Below are 11,896 nucleotides of genomic sequence, written 5' to 3' on the forward strand. Positions count from 1 at the left end.
CCCCCTTTCACTTCCATTTCTTTATCATTCCTGTAATTCAATGAATAAGTTAGGATAACTTCATCGATATATATATATATATATATATATATATATATATATATCGACTTCCACGTCGGATTTGTGGAACCCATTTCAGGTATTGACCATTTTATGTGCAATCTACACGAAAATACATACTTTATACTGTTTTAGCACCGAATTTACTAAAACCGTTCGTGTCTTCTTGTGCGTTTTGTCAATTCTGCGCTAAACCAGTATTACGTATGGATTGCCAACTAGCCCGCATTAACGGTTTGCTGGAAAATACATGTCCAGTCATTTCATAGGATCACCTCCCATGAACACGAGAAAACAACGAAACACTGCAGGAACCCGCTACACGGCCACGCATTGGAATGCCTACCAATAACGCGGGCGTGTCCCTTACAGAGATTGCTTACGTTTCTTTTTTTCTTCTGAAATGCCGCAGTCATGGTCGAGCTACATGGCAGGAACATCATTTCTGATATGCAGGCAGCTATTTATTTTCGTGGTAACCGTACAAGAGCAAATTAAATGCGAGTTGCAACACTTAACCAAAGTATCTATCACATATGCTCGTAATTTTGGCCGTGCTAACTGAGACGACATGGTAATAATCAACAAAGCACGAATTTACTGCTTTTGTTTTACTGCTTCTTGTTATTGTAGCTTACCAGGCACCGGCAACGCTAAGCTGCGCTCCCACTGTGAGCAGTTATATAAAAGAATGAAATTTGAGAAATAAATACTTACACTGCTGCTGAAAAAGGAAGGACAACGTGTGCTACATGAGCAAACGCCTGACAGCGATCAAGAAATATGTCACATAGCCTCGCTAGATATATCACGTTGCCTTATCGTTCGCTTTAAATTCTCTGCTACAAGGGCACAGTTCAGTGTGCTGAAAGGGCACGGCAGCGAACTCCATTTGTAGCACCAGTTTACGAAACTGTGGCTTAATGCACGAAGATTTTTGTTCGTAAGGCCTGTTTTACATTCGCTGGCCGCCTTGACTGAGCACGAGTTGCTAAAGATGTGTCTTAAATAAAGTTGCAGTGTAATGTTGTTTTTGAAAACTTGTACCTTGTTAAATACTTTTTTTTTAACTTTTCGCCCAATAGCAGTGGTTTTCACTAACGTGTCCTCTAGCATAATCAGTCAGTTCCCACTTTTTTAACCAGTCTAGCACACAGTGTTGGAGAATACCGACCGAGATTGTCTGGCGCTTCGTCACTGTCCCTGTGATAGGTTGGCGTTCACTATCACTACGCTACAATGAAGGAGGGACTTTCAAAGTCGGAGGTTTACAAATCCCTATACAGAGCATATATATATATATATATATATATATATATATATATATATATATATATATATATATATATATATATATAAAGAAGAAAGGGGGTTAACCGAGGGGCCCGATTTTTATTAGTCATATCATAAGAAGCCAACAAACACTGACACCAAGGACAACATAGGGGAAATTACTTGTGCTTAATAAATGAAATAAAGAAACGATAAATTAATGGAAATTAAAGTGGATGAAAAAACAACTTGCCGCAGGTGGGAACCGAAGCCACAACCTTCGCATTTCGCGTGCGATGCTCTACCAATTGAGCTACCGTGGCGCTGTTTCCCCATCCACTTTCTTGGGTATTTATGTGTCCTAGTAGAACCCTGGGAGTGTTAGCCAGCGCCACCACTCACAGACCATGGCGGCGGACGTGGAACGTCCTTTTTGCCGCAGGCGTCACGAGAACGTGATCTTTTTGGGTGAAGGCAACTGGTCAATGACCCCACATATGCTACCTGAAGGCATCAATGTTGCCGGATTCGAGACCCTCGTTATGTAATAAACGAGAAGAAAGGGGGGTTAACCGAGGGGCCCGATTTTTATTAGACCTGGTTCCCACCTGCGGCAAGTTGTTTTTTCATCCACTTTAATTTCCATTAATTTATCGTTTCTTTATTTCATTTATTAAGCACAAGTAATTTCCCCTATGTTGTCCTTGGTGTCAGTGTTTGTTGGCTTCTTATGATATGACTAATAAAAATTGGTCACTTGACGTAGAACGCGGTAAGGGCATTTGTAGCACGAGAGGAGTTTCTCGGAGAGCCCCACTCGGCGGCAAGGGGACCAAAGTAGCACGAGAGAGTCTGGTGAAAAATATGTGTCACGATGGCGGTGATTGTAAGCGTGTCGTTGAGATTCCTGCGATGCCAACAGACGAGTACGGGCAAGCTGGCGCGCATGGTCAGCGTGGGCGATGGCGTCGCGGGCATACTCGGTCCTCGAATCCTGTATCAAGGGGAGGGAAGCGTCCAATGGTAATACTGGGTCACGACCGAAGAGCAAGTAAAAGGGAGAATACCCAGCAGTGTCGTGGCGTGATGAATTATAGGCGAACGTGACGTAGTGCAGCGCCACATCCCAGTCCTTGTGGTCGGGTGAAACGTATTTCGATAGCAAGTCAGTAACAGTCCGATTAAGTCGCTCTGTAAGGCCGTTGGTCTGGGGATGATAAGAGGTGGTCAGTTTGCCCTTGGTAGAATATGAGCGTAGCATATCGGCGATGACTTGGGAGAGGAAAGTGCGGCCGCAGTCAGTAAGGAGCTGTCGCGGGGCGCTATGTACTAAAATGATATCTTGGAGTAGGAAATCTGCGATGTCGGTTGCGCAGCTCGTGGGAAGTGCCCGAGTGATGGCATAGCGCGTCGCATAATCAGTAGCGACAGCGATCCACCTGCTGCCGGAGCTGGACTCGGGGAAAGGGCCACGGAGATCCAAACCCACGCGAAAGAACGGCTCAGGTGGAATGTCGATCGGCTGTAAGTACCCGGCAGGAGGCGTTGCTGGCTTTTGGCGATGTTGACAGGGCTTGCAAGCAGCTACATAGCGCCGTACGGAGTGTGCGAGGCCGGGCCAGTAGAAGCGCCGGCGCACGCGGTCGTAAGTGCGAGCAAAGCCAGGGTGTCCGGCAGTTGGGGCGTCATGAAGCTCCTGAAGCATGGTTGAGCGGACGTGTTGAGGAACAACAAGGAGAAAGGGAGGACCGTCAGGATGAAAACTGCGTCGGTACAATATCCCGGCGTTCAGAACGAACCACCGTAATGATGGATCAGTAGGAGCAGATTCCATTCGGTCAATGAGGGTCCTCAAAGTAGTGTCATGGCGTTGCTCGTTGGCCATGTCCAAAAGCTGGGAAATGGAAAGAACACTTGCGGAAGCGTCCATGTCGGCGTTGGCGGGCGTGTGTACAGGGTAACGGGACAAACAGTCGGCGTCTTTGTGTAGGCGACCAGACCTATACACCACCGAATAGGAATACTCTTGTAGCCGCAAAGCCCATCGTCCAAGCCTCCCTGTGGGATCTTTCAAGGACGAAAGGCAACAGAGGGCGTGGTGGTCAAATACAAAAGGGCCGGCCGTATAAATTGGGGCGAAATTTCGCCACTGCCCACACAACGGCCATACATTCGCGCTCGGTAATAGAGTAGCTCCACTCCGCAGGTGACAAAAGCCGGCTAGCGTACGCGATGACACGTTCATGGCCGTGTTGAACTTGTGCCAAGACGGCACTGATTCCGAGGCCATTGGCATCGGTGCGCACCTCTGTAGGGGCTGAAGTAGCGAAATGTCCTAGAATCGGAGGGGTGGTGAGCATGGTGGTAAGGCGAGAAAAGGCGGTGGCCTGAGAGGATCCCGATGAAAACGGCACACTTTTCTTCAGGAGATCTGTGAGAGGGCGTGCTATGGTGGCAAAATTTTTAACAAAGCGGAAGAAGTAAGAGCAAAGGCCCACGAAACTTGGGACATCTTTTGCGGACCGTGGAACAGGCAACTGTTTCACGGCGCGAATTTTCTCTGGGTCCGGTCGGATGCCAGTTGAACTGACGACATGTCCAAGAACAGTAATCTCACTATGGCCGAAGTTACAATTATTGGACTTGAGCTGTAGACCGGCCTTGCGAAAAACGGCAAGTACAGCTGGAAGGCGCTCAATGTGTGTACTGAATGAAGGCGAGAACACAATAACATCATCTAGGTAGCAGAGACAAGTCGACCACTTGAATCCTTGGAGTAATGAGTCCATCATATGCTCAAAGGTAGCCGGTGTGTTGCATAGCCCAAAAGGCCTAACTTTGAAGTGGCAAAGACCATCAGGTGTTATAAAGGCGGTCGTTTCACGATCTAGATCATCGACAGCGATTTTCCATGTAGGTCGATGGACGAAAAATACTGTGCACCGTATAGGCAATCGAGGGCGTCATCGATACGAGGTAGAGGGCAGACGTCCTTCTTCATGATGCGGTTGGATTGCCAAAAACGTCCTACAGCTTTTCTTTGAACAAGTCCCTGCTGGTTAGCTCTTCCTCGTGTGTGTAAAACCACGTTCGCGGTGTTCCGTCTAGGTAGAAGACGACATTGGCCAGCGTTATGGTCGGATCCTACCAGCTCACCTTACTGACGCGCTCATACATCTTCAACAATTTCTCAACGTCAACTCCATCGAGGCCAGTGAACTTACCGGGGTCATGCGGCTGAGGTAAAGCAACGTACTGGCGATGCGTAGTCGGCATTACAGCTGCAGATGCGGTGCCTTCCACTGGAAGCATAGTCCCAGGCTGGGTGAGACGTCCGCTGCGGAGCTCCGTGGCGAAGACGCGTACCCCGCACGTCCACCAGATTTCACGGGTATAAAACTATTTACAAGATGTATTTACAAGGCATATATAACCAGCAGCCGAGAATCCCGAGATGCTGTTGCCACTTCGTCGTCTTTACCATTGTAAGAGTTGCCGGACGATCCCACCGCTGGCATACAGTTGTAGGAGTTGTCGGACAATCTCGCCGCTGCCACCATTTGAAGGGGTTGTAGGTCGTAGAGAGGAGCTTGGGAGGAACTAGGCGTACAGGGTTTATTTACAGTATTTATATTTTAAACAAGGGATACATTTGACAGTCTAGCGTGGCTCCCAAATGGAGCACGCAAGAGGAGCATGCAGCACACGAGTGCGATGACGAGCACATTGACGAGCACGCAGCTAACGAACACAGAGCACGAGGACGAGCACCCTCCAGCAGCCGACAACAGCTGCTTATAAACACTCCATTGGTCCCTAGTTCCCTAGGTGAGGGAAAAACGTCAGTTCACCGCCGATTCGCAGCGTCAAACGTCAACGCAGTCGACCCGCCGGTTGTCCATTATCTTGGGTCTTGAAAGGCGCATCGGTTCCCCGGTTCCCCCGCAGCGCAGCCGCCGTTTCAGCGAAACGCAAGTTGCTAAGGTATTCTCCATCAACTTTTATGCCCAATTCTTCCCAATCCAGGTCTCTGAATACCTCCTGTAAACACGCTGTGAATAGCATCGGAGAGATCGTATCTCCCTGCCTGACGCCTTTCTTTATTAGAATTTTGTTGCTTTCTTTATGGAGGACTACGGTGGCTGTGGAGCCGCTATATATATCTTTCAGTATTTTTACATACGGCTCGTCTACACCCTGATTGCGTAATGCCTCCATGACTGCTGAGGTTTCGACTGAATCAAACCCCTTCTCGTAATCAATGTAAGCTATATATAAGGGTTGGTTATATTCAGCACATTTCTCTATCGCCTGAATGATAGTGTGAATATGGTCTATTGTTGAGTAGCCTCTACGGAATCCTGCCTGGTCCTTTGGTTGACGGAAGTCTATGGTTTTCCTGATTATATTTGCAATTACCTTGGCAAATACTTTGTAGGCAACGAACAGTAAGCCGATCGGTCTATAATTTTTCAAGCCTTTGGCGTCCCCTTTCTTATGGATTAGGATTATGTTAGCGTTCTTCCAATATTACGGTACGCTCGAAGCCATGAGGCATTGCGTATACAGGGTGGTCAGTTTTTCTATAACAATCTGCCCACCATCCTTCAACAAATTAGCTGTTACCTGATCCTCCCCAGCTGTCGTGCCCCTTTGCATAGCTCCCAAGGCTTTCTTTACTTCTTCCGGCGTTACTTGTAGGATTTCAAATTCCTCTAGACTATTCTCTCTTCCATTATCGTCGTGGGTGCCACTGGTACTGTACAAATCTCTATAGAACTCCTCAGCCACTTGAACGATCTCATCCATATTAGTAATAATATTGCCGGCTTTGTCTCTTAACGCATACACATCTGATTCTTGCCTATTCCCAGTTTCTTCTTCACTGCTTTTAGGCTTCCTCCGTTCCTGAGAGCACGTTCAATTCTATCCATATTATATTTCCTTGTGTCAGCTGTCTTGCGCTTGTTGATTAACTTCGAAAGTTCAGCCAGTTCTATTTTAGCTGTAGGGTAAGAGGCTTTCATACATTGGCGTTTCTTGATCAGATCTTTCGTCTCCTGTGATAGCTTACTGGCATCCTGTCGGAGTTAACACCGACTTCTATTGCACATTCCTTAATGATGGCCATAAGATTGTCGTTCATATCTTCAACACTGTGGTCCTCTTCCTGAGTTAAGGCCGAATACCTGTTCTGTAGCTTGATCCAGAATTCCTCTATTTTCCCTCTTACCGTTAACTCATTGATCTGCTTCTTATGTACCAGTTTCTTACGTTCCCTCCTCAAGTCTAGCCTAACTCGAGTTCTTACCATCCTATGGTCACTGCAGCGCACCTTGCCGAGCACGTCCACATCTTGTATGATGCCAGGGTTAGCTCAGAGTATAAGGTCTATTGCATTTCTAGTCTCGCCATTCGGGCTCCTCCACGTCCACTTTCAGCTATCCCGCTTGCGGAAGAAGGTATTCATTATCAGCATGTCATTTTGTTCTGCAACCTCTACTAATAACTTTCCCCTGTTATTCCTAGTGCCTATGCCATATTCCCCCACTGACTTGTCTCCAATTTGTACCTCTTATTAAGTTTCACAACAAGACCTGCCACCCTCTCGTTAATGCTATAGAATTCCTGTATGTTACCAGCTATATCCTTATTAATCAGGAATCCGACTCCTAGTTCTCGTCTTTCCGCTAAGCCCCGGTAGCACAGGACGCGCCCGCTTTTCAGCACTGTATATGCTTCTTCCGTCCTCCTAACTTCACTGAGCCCTATTATATCCCATTTACTGCCCTCTAATTCCTCCAATAGCACTGCTAGACTCCCCTCACTAGATAACGTTCTAACGTTAAACGTTGCTAGGTTCAGATTCCAATGGTGGTCCGTCCGGAACCAGGGAATCTTTGCAACCCTTCCTTAAATAAGTCTGCCTAAATAAAAGTTCGTCGTCGCTTTCTTGCGTAATATATATATATATATATATATATAAAGAGCTGGCAGTTTCGCCCAAGCCGGGAATAACTGATGGAACACCAATTGATGCGGAATAATAGTTGTACTAGCAATGTCATCAAGAAATCTTCAATTTAAATCCAGGTTATATCGATATGTTTATATACAGCCTACCTTTTACTCAAACAGGTTCTTAAAAATTCCCTTTGGCAAGTAGGGCAGTTCTCAAATGACAGCGCTCAAACGGCTATAAACCATGTTCCTTCAATTATTATTACAATGCTGCACTTGTTGTCTTGCCGAAATAAAGACGGGTGGTAACGAAGTTCTGTCCACTCCGACTAGCGCCATATCTAGAGGTCTCCCAAAGGCTGCCATGAAATATGTGGGCTGTCTGCGTAAGTTTCCCTCACACTGCAGGCAGACGCGTTTTCCGAGAAAAGAATAAATAACACGCAAATGTATCTCACACCGGTCTTCCTAAAAAATGAAACATGTTCCTCTAAACATTTAAATAGCGGTTCGCGAGATTTAGTCATAGAACAGCGTACCATAATGATGACGCTCCCAGGATCTGTGGTGTCTTGGTCTCTCATCTGCGGAAAAAGTACAACCGACAAAATGGTTTTGCGGTCTTCCCTGTTGACGAGGGAAAGTCAATACGCTGGGCTGTCTGCGTAAGTTTCCCTCACACTGCACGGCAGACGCGTTTTCCGGGAAAAGAATAAATAACACGCAAATGTATCTAACACCGATCTTCCTAAAAACGAAAGATATTCCATTAAACATATATATAGCGCTTCCCGAGACTCTGTCGTAGAACAGCGTACCATGATGTAGACGCTCCCAGGATCCGTGGTGTCTTGGTCTCTCACCTGCGGGAAAAGTACAACCGACAAAATATTTTTGCTGTCTTCCCTGTTGACGAGGGAAAGTCAATACGCTGGGCAAATAATGTACTTGAACAAGTGCTAAAGGGGCCTCTGAATGTGCAAATTACTTCGCGAAGAATAGACGAAAAAAGGCAAAGAAACATACATTGACAGGACGATCGAAGCATCGATTCTTCTTCGTCACTCCCTGACAAAGCGCATCTCATTGCTGTCATGCATCGTATTTGTCAATAGGCAGTCGATTAGTCTTACGATAATGATGCTAAAGATGAACACGAAGACAAAACAGTCTACAAGAAGTCTGTAGACTGTCCAAATTACGTTTAAGTGGTGCTCTCAGTTATGTCACGCTCTCATTTGTGCTCGCTTACGCATTAATACGATTCGGACAGCATGCTAAACCTTACGCAAATAGGGGATCACAGGGTTAACTATTACTTTGAAGTTTAGCTTCGTCAACGATAGTTATCGCACATTCCAGTTCAGCACGTTCGCTCCGATTGTGCGCAGTAACAGTAAACGCACTTCGTTTGCAAGGGCGAGAACTTCCCAAAGTAGAGTTATGTATGAGGCGAGCAGTCGCTGCCGTACAAAGGTGATGCCAGCACTCCCTCATTTTCAGGTTACAGGTGGAGCTGTTGCTCACCTCCACTCGAAAACCCCGAAGACCTTGGCATCGCCTGATCGGACGGCACTGTAGAAACAGTGAAAGCGCAAGAAAAAAAAAAAAACGTTCAGTTAGCGTCAACGCAATGCGAAGCATTCACGGTTTGGCAGAGAGTAGTTCTCCGCAGCGAACTGTTAATGCTTTTACCACGTGTTGCAAGCTGATACGGAATGCAACGCATAGTGCTCCTTGCTGTTCTTGTGGCGCCAAAGAAGTTCACTGAAAAGCGGTAGTGCGAGCTCCGAGAGGAAGAACACGGCCGTCGACGTTAGTGCGATTAAGATTGGACATTATCCCAATCATTTTCTCTGCCCCATAATTAATACACGAGATTCTGGTCAGCCGTAGTAGTAAGTGCATACATTGGCCAAACTGGCCACTACCACAAGCAGCAGAGGGAGGTCGAAGAGAGAGAAGACTCTGTCCGGCTGCGCATACGCCTCGTACGTGAGGTGTTTTTCGGCAGTGGCGATAAGGTTGCGTCGTTACATTGTTTCAATGCTAGCCGCATTACGTCTACGTTCAACCCGAGGCTGGGTTCTGCGAAATTTAATAAAATGCGCTGTCTTCAAAATCGGCCACACATTTGCAGACTGCCCTATCTTAGTCGTTAGGTAGTCGTTATAGAGAACTAGGCCGTTAGAAGCTGCACAAAAAGTGTTAAAAGCTGCACAGTTATTTGGCGTGTAACCAAATGAGTTCACACGCAGGCACTTGCAAGCACACACAAGACGTTCGTGCGAGCCTAATCTCGTCTTCATCTCTCTCCCAAGTCTGCGGTGCTATTTTACCAGTAATGAAGTAAAAAAAAAACACATAGTATTTATAGGTTTCAGCGGAATACGTAGAGAGAAACGAACCAGAGACGATTGCACGCGAGGAAAGGTTAGTCACAACCATAAACGTCATGTTAAAAAGTAAGCAGCGCGAGAGTTATATCAAGTAAATGCAAATGATGCACAATAAGAAGATGATAACATCCTGCAAGAAGACAATAACAGCCAATTTTCAAACCATGTGCAACTGACCTCGAAGTGAAAAAAAAATAACAGAAAAAAAGATTGAGCTGGATTTTAAACCAAATATACTGAAGAAGCAACATGTATGAGGCCGTAGGTGAACAGTCAGACACGCTAAATCTCGACCTACGTATGTTCCAATAAGTGGAGCATAGTCGCAGAAAATGTTCAACTTGTGTGTAACCAGACTGAGAAGGTACTAACTGCCAGCTCAAGAGAAGCACAAAAGTAAACGCGCAGTTACTAGACTAACTCCTACACTACATACTGAATCCCCAACGACTGCAGAATGTGTGACGACACTCAGATGCCATTTGAGAACATAAAGATAGCCTTCTATGCCGAATTTGTTGACTTGTAAGTTTTTCTCTTTTCTTTTTATTTTTTGCGCTAAACAAACCTTTGAATCTTTCAGTAGGAACACTGCGCCACTCAAGTCTGGCATGAGTGTACTTCTAGTGTCTCGATAAACAAAGCCTACATAGAGCTCCTATGGCTTGCTTGGAAGATGCGAATGTCGTTTTCTAGAAGGATATCTAGGAGTTTACTCCTTTTTAGAAGAGTAAAGTCATTGAAGCCGAAGACTGTTGAGTAATGTCGTCTAAAAAAACTCAAATCTAGGAGTTTGCTCGTCAAGGTGGCTGAAGCCGAACACTGCTGAGATGGTTTTTCGGAAAGTTGGTCTATAGGCTAGACTCACACGATGTGGCAGTCCCCAATGTGGTGAAACTCGTGCTCGTGTGGCTGGTACCGAACTCTGTACTGCTGCTGGTACCGCCTGCCGAACTTCGGCTGCCAACAGTCTCCTCGCCGGCCGTGGTGTGCGGTGCAGAGGTCGCGTGGGTCCCAAGGGCTGCGGCATGCATCTTTTCGTCTGAATGTGAGAGGATAGCATTGCAAAAGAGAAAAAAAAAATCCTTTAGTGTCCAAGGTATACGAGCACGTTGACACGTTGTTTCGATGTGCGACCCGACCTCACTTCGTCGTATGTTATTCGTTGTACGTTTCAATGCCCAAAATGTTAATTTCAAAAATTGCCGTATTGGTTAATTCCCTTCGTTAAGTGGAAAGATGGAACCGCGGCCTCCCTTTTGACCGAGGGCATAGGTAAGACCAAACGCACGCAAACGTGCATGCCCATTTCACACCTGCTATAGCGCACCACAGCGGAACGCGCAAACACTCACAGAGAGAGGCGCGCTTCTTCTTTCTTTTTTTTCGCGTACGGTTTTTGGTGGTGATCCAGTCTTGCAGAACAAGTGATACACCGTATCTCAGCGGCTACGGGATTCGGCTCCTAAGCAAGAGGTCCCAGGTTCAATTCCAAGGCGCGTGGGCCACATTGCGATGGGCAGAATGAACAAACGCTCTTGTACTGTGATTTCAGTGTACCTTAAGGAACTCGATAGCCAGTGACAACCCCAGAATTATGAACAAGTTCTTCAAACTAAAACGCAGTGCTCCTGTCTTTCACCTCTGAAAGAGAGCCGTGCCGGCTGGAGTACGTTCACAGCTTAATGAATTTGCTGCGCTAATGTAAATTCAGGAGAATTAGTAAAAAAAAAGTTGTTTCAAGCTAAAATATTAGCTATGGCCTGAGCAGTGATCTCAAGTTCACCTACAAAATTTGCCTTAGACGTTTAAATTTCATCCTGAAGCAAGTAACACAAAGACAGATCTGTAAAGAAGAGTTATTTGAAGCAAGTGAAACCGCTTGACGTCAGGCAAATAAGCGAACGTAATTGGCTTGCATAACTACGCAAATTGCGTTGAGTTGGAGATTATATGTATTATTGATTGGCGGCCACATGCGGAATCTCTCCGAGACAGAGTGTTGCTTTGGGACGCTAGAGGCTTTACGTTTAAGGACGAAATAAATCAGTTGGCCTAGTCTCATTCGGCAAAGTCCGCATACCGGCCTAGTCATGGACGGGGGCATGACATGCGACATAATAGAAGCGGCAAGAAAGCACAGGTGCCAAGTACACTTCAAGATTCCCAAGACAGAGCCAGCGACGTCATAAGATTTGCGACCA

General features: G+C 46.2%; 1 protein-coding gene across 1 annotated transcript in view; it reads right to left on the reverse strand.

Moving 5' to 3' along the window:
• Window positions 1–8,137, reverse strand: part of LOC126546939 (uncharacterized) — a 30,093-nt gene extending 21,956 nt beyond the window's left edge. Inside the window, exons 1-2 of the mRNA XM_055062869.1 lie at window positions 8,112–8,137; window positions 7,833–7,877 (exon numbers count right to left, since the gene is read on the reverse strand). The gene's annotated coding sequence lies outside the window, so the exon portion shown is untranslated. The remainder of the gene's footprint in view (window positions 1–7,832; window positions 7,878–8,111) is intronic.
• Between the last annotated feature and the right edge of the window lie 3,759 nt (window positions 8,138–11,896).

Source organism: Dermacentor andersoni, chromosome 3 (assembly GCF_023375885.2).
Source record: "Dermacentor andersoni chromosome 3, qqDerAnde1_hic_scaffold, whole genome shotgun sequence".
Lineage (NCBI taxonomy): Eukaryota > Metazoa > Arthropoda > Arachnida > Ixodida > Ixodidae > Dermacentor > Dermacentor andersoni.